A 6,000-nucleotide genomic window follows, 5' to 3' on the forward strand; every position below is an offset into this window, starting at 1 on the left:
CAATCCAACATTTTGTGTATGCTTCAAGTACCTCAATATTCTCTTTGTTGCTTTTGAATGACTTTCTCTTGGTGAGGCTTGGAATCTAGCACACATGCATACACTAAACATCACATCCGGCCTTGATGCGGTCACATAAAGTAGGCTTCCAATCATAGACCGATACATCTTTTGATCCACCATGTTGCCACTAGCATCACTATCAAAGCTTCCATTTGTCCCCATTGGTGTACTAATAGCTTTAGCATCATCCATTCCAAACTTCTTGAGCATGTCCTTGATATACTTGCCTTGACTCACAAATGTGCCATTCTTCATTTGCTTGATTTGAAGACCAAGGAAGTGACTAAGCTCTCCAATCATAGACATCTCAAACTCACTTGCCATCATCTTGCCAAACTTCTCACAAAAATCTTGATTTGTTGACCCAAATATGATATCATCAACATAGATTTGCATTACAAATAAGTCATTTCCAAGCTTCTTGGTGAAGAGAGTGGTGTCAACCTTTCCCATCTTGAATCCCTTAGAGAGCAGAAAATCTCTCAATATCTCATACCATGCTCTTGGTGCTTGTTTCAATCCATACAAAGCCTTTCTCAACTTGTAAACATGGTTGGGTTTCTTTTCATCTTCAAAACCAGGAGGTTGTTCAACATAAATAAGCTTATTGATGTACCCATTGAGAAATGCACTCTTCACATCCATTTGGTACAACTTGATGTTGTGGGCATAAGCATAGGCTAACAAGATTCTAATTGCTTCCAATCTTACAACAGGGCATATGTTTCTCCAAAGTCAAGACCTTCAACTTGAGTGTAACCTTGAGCCACTAATCTTGCTTTGTTCCTTATTACTATCCCATCTTGATCTTGCTTGTTCCGAAAGACCCACTTTGTTCCAATCATATTATGATCCTTAGGCCTCTCAATTAACTCCCATACTTGGTTTCTTGTGAAGTTGTTTAGCTCTTCATGCATAGCATTGACCCAATCAACATCCCTCAAAGCTTCATCTATCTTCTTAGGATCAATGGATGACACAAATGAGAAATGCTCATAAAATGAAGCCAATCTTGATTTAGTTTGCACACCTCTTGAAATATCACCAATGATAGTGTTCAAGGGATGATCTTTTGCAACATTGGTTGGTTGAAGCACTTGGACTTGATTGCTTGCATTTGATAGATCACTTGGTTGAGATGATGAACTAGCCACTTGTTGTTGATCTTGCACTTTGTCATCATTAGTTCTTGCTTGAACTTGATCATGAAAACCACTACCTTGCACATTTGAGTTAGAGAGCACTTGATTCTTGTCATCTTCAACATCAATCACCTCTCTAGGCCTTATATCACCAATGTCCATGTTCTTCATTGCATTGACCAATTGAGTGCCTCTTACATCATCAAGATTCTCATCTTCCTCTTGGGAACCATTTGTTTCATTAAATTCCACATCATGAACCTCCTCAAGAGTACCACTAGCAAAATTCCAAACTCTATAAGCCTTGCTAGTAGTGGAGTAGCCAAGCAAGAAACCTTCATCACATTTTTTTCAAACTTGCTCAATCTAGTGCCTTTCTTCAATATGTAGCATTTACAACCAAAAACCCGAAAGTATGCTATGTTGGGCTTTCTTCCATTCAATAGCTCATAAGGTGTCTTCTCCATTATGGGGTGACAATAGAGTCGGTTGCTATAATAGCAAGCTGTGTTGATTGCTTTGGCCCAAAATGAATTACTCACATTGTACTCACTCAACATTGATCTTGCCATGTCAATGAGTGTTCTATTCTTTCTCTCAACAAGACTATTTGATTGTGGAGTGTACTTGGCCGAGAATTGATGTCTAATTCCAAATTCATCACACAACTTATCAATTCTTGTGTTCTTGAACTCACTACCATTGTCACTTCTAACTTTCTTGATAGTTGTTTCAAACTCATTGTGAATGCCCTTGACAAATGATTTGAATGTTGCAAACACATCACTCTTGTCAACAAGAAAGAATACCCATGTGTATCTAGTGAAATCATCCACAATCACAAATCCATATTTGTTTCCACCAATGCTTGTGTATGTGGTTGGTCCAAACAAGTCCATGTGCATCAACTCAAATGCCTTAGATGTGCTCATCATGCTCTTCTTAGGATGTGTGTTACCAACTTGCTTTCTGGCTTGACATGCACTACATAGCTTATCCTTCTCAAATGTGACATCTTTCAAGCCTCTAACTAAGTCATGCTTAATAATCTTGTTCAATTATTTCATTCCAACGTGACCAAGCCTTCTATGCCATAACCAACCCATACTAAACTTAGTGATCAAACATGTTGACAATTGAGCTTCTCTAGCATTGAAATCCACTAAGTATAGATTCTCATATCTAAATCCTTTGAATATCAAGTTAGAGCCATCTACACTTATAATCTCTACATCATCCACACCAAATATGCACTTGAAATCAAGATCACACAATTGAGCTACCGATAATAGGTTGAAGTTCAAGCTCTCTACTAGTAGCACATTGGAAATGCTCAAGTCATTGGATATTACAATCTTACCAAACCCTTTGACCTTGCCTTTGCCATTGTCACCAAATGTGATGCTATCAATCCCATTGCTCTTGTTTTCATTGATTGAATTGAACATTCTTAGATCACCGGTCATGTGTTGTGTGCACCCACTATCAAGCACCCAATGCCTTCCTCCAGCTTTATAATTGACCTACAAAAGAAGATCAATTCTTTTTAGGTACCCAAACTTGCTTGGGTCCTTGAAGGTTAGTTACCAAGGTCTTTGGTACCCAAATGGCCTTCTTCTTTGGGCCCACAATTGATGTACCAATGAACCTAGCCTTCACACCATTGGCACCCTTAAAAAGCATATAACAAGAATCAAATTTAATTGAGGATACATTAGGTAGCTTGTTCTTGTTAATCTTGCAATATTGCTCTATATGCCCAACTTGCTTGCATATATTACAAAACCGACCATTGCCCTTCACAAAGCCAACTTTGGGAGTGACAAAGGCTGCTTGCCTTTCTTGGGGGTATAGCCTAATCCCTCTTTGTTGAGAGAAAACCTTTGGCTACCCAAGCACTTTAGCAAGCGGGCATCTCCACCATAGGCATTGCCTAAGGCACGAGTGAGCTCATTCACCTCCTTCTTAAGGGTCTCATTTTCCACCATTAGTGAGGCATCACAAGAGAGACCATCACTCAAAGGTGAAGTGGAAGTGGTAGTGCTACAAGAAGAGTTAGTGGGAGCAACTATAATGGGCTTATAAAAAGATTAATCAATAAGATCACAAGTTAGTCCCACATCACATGATACGATCACTTGCTCCTTCTTGGCTTCCTCCACTTTGACTTGCTCAATGAGAGAGGAGTGAGCCTTTTCAAGCTTAGAGTGAGCTTTGCCAAGCTTCTCATGGGCTTCCATTAGCCTCTCACGAGTGGCATTGAGCTCATCAAAGGATTGCTCAAGAAATTTCACCTTCTTGCATAATTCTTTGCACTCCTTTCTCTTCATCTCATTGCAAGCGTGCACTTGCTCACACATGTCCAAGAGTTCTTCCTTGGTGTACTCTTCATCTTCATCATCATCATTATCATCATTCCTACAAGTATCACTTTCACATTCATCATCATCACTCATATCATATTTTACCTTGGTAGGCTTTGCCATGAGGCATGTCGATGGAGTGTCGAAGATGGAGAGCTTGTCGTTGATGGCGATGCTTGCTAGTGCTCTTTTGATAGATTTCTTGTCATCATCACTAGAGCTATCACTATCCGAAGAGCCATCACTATCCCATGTGACCACATAGCTTCCACCTTTCTTCTTCTTTTGGAAGGTCATTCTCTTCTCCTTCTTTTCTTTCGTATCCTTTTTAGCTTCTTTTTCTCATTCTCATCATTGTCACTATTGTAGGGATAATTTGCTACAACGTGATCGGGGCTCTTGCAATTGTAGCATCTTCTCACATATTCTTTGCTTTTGGTGTGATCTCTTCTCTTTCTTGCACCATAGCTCTTCTTCTTCATGAATTTTCCCATTTTGTAGACAAAGAGGGCCATAGCTTCATCATCAATATCATTAAGATCATCATCATCACTTGATTCTTTCTTGGACTTGCCCTTGTTCTTGGATGATGATGAGCTAGCCTTGAATGCTATACTCTTCTTCTTCCTTCTTGTCATCCTTGTCATCCCCCTCCCTTTCCACATAGTATGTCTCTTGGGTCATGACATCACCTAGTACTTGGTTGGGGTAATCTCCTTCAATCCTCCTCTTATGATGAGCAATCTCAACATCTCAAATCTTGGAGGTAGGCACATCAAGAACCGATGAGAGACATCATCATCCTTGATCTTCTCTCCCAATGCCTTCAAATCATTGACAATCACATGCAAACGATGGAACATCTCCGGAATGCTCTCATCTTCCTTTATCTTGAAGCTTGTCAATTTATCCTTGAGGATATACAACTTGGCACTCTTCACCGCCGATGTGCCCTCATATGTTTCCTTCAATCTCTTCCACACCTCATTTGCTCTTTCACAATCCTTGATTTGCTCAAACACCTTGGAATCAATGGTATTGTATATGGTGTTGAGAGCCATTGTATTGCATTGCTTGTTGATCTTATCTTGGTTGGTGGGATCATCGGGATCAATGATAGCATAGTCATTCTCGGTCACTTCCCATACTTGATCATTGATTGAACCAAGATACATCCTCATCTTTCTCTTCCAATAATCATAGCATGTGCCATCAAAGAACGGTGGTTTGCCCCCCACATGGTTGAACACAACTTGAGCCATAATTTGACATCGAGGTTGTTAAGCCTTTAATCAAATGGTGACCACGGCTCTGATACCACTAGAAAGGTCCTAATATGGCTAGAGGGGGGGATGAATAGCCTATTAAAATTCTACAAATCAACTAGAGCAATTTGATTAGTAAGACAAATAGCGAAATATAAACTTGCTCTAGCTCTACGAGGGTTGCAAGCCACCTATCCAACAACTCTAGTTGCAATAATTACTAGACACACAACTTGCTATGATACTACTCACTAAGAGCTCTCAATCTTGCTACACTAAAGAGCTCCACTAGATGAACTTAAATAACAAATCAAGCTCTCAATTCTAATTACACTAAAGAGCTTGCCACAACTAGTTTGCAAGAATATAAAAGAGTGAGTAGGGTGATTATACCACCATGTAGAGAGATGAACCAATCACAAGATGAAGATGAAATCAATCACCGAGAGAATGCCAAATGGCAAGAGACAACCGATTTTCTCCTGAGGTTCACGTGCTTGCCAACACGCTACGTCCCCGTTGTGTTGACCAACACTTGGTGGTTCGGCGGCTAAGAGGTGTTGCACAAACCTCGTCCACACGATTGGACACCGCAAGAACCTACCCACAAGTGAGGTAACTCAATGACACGAGCAATCCACTAAAGTTACCTTTCAGTGCTCCGCCGGGGAAGGTACAAATCCCCTCACAATCACCGGAGATGGCCACGAACAATCACCAACTCGTGCCAATCCTCCACCGCTGCACCAAGCCATCTAGATGGTGACAACCACCAAGAGCAACAAGCGAATCCCATAGCAAAACACGAATACCAAGTGCCTCTAGATGCAATAACTCAAGCAATACACTTGGATTCTCTCCCAATCTCATAATGATGATAGATCAATGATGGAGATGAGTGGGAGGGCTTTGGCTAAGCTCACAAGGTTGCTATGTCACTGCAAATGGCCAAGAGTGTGATCTTGAGCTGGCCATAGGGCTTAAATAGAAGCCTCCATGAAATAGAGCCATTGGGCTCCTCACTGCACTGAACACGGGTTGACCGGTCGCTCCGGTCATATTGACCGGACGCTGGACCTCAGCGTCCGGTCGTGCGATGTGCGCCACGTGTCATCGGCTTCAAACGCCGATCGCCCGATTTCAACGGTCAAGTGATGACCGAACGCG

The sequence above is a fragment of the Miscanthus floridulus genome, chromosome 9 (assembly GCF_019320115.1).
Source record: "Miscanthus floridulus cultivar M001 chromosome 9, ASM1932011v1, whole genome shotgun sequence".
NCBI classification, from domain to species: domain Eukaryota; kingdom Viridiplantae; phylum Streptophyta; class Magnoliopsida; order Poales; family Poaceae; genus Miscanthus; species Miscanthus floridulus.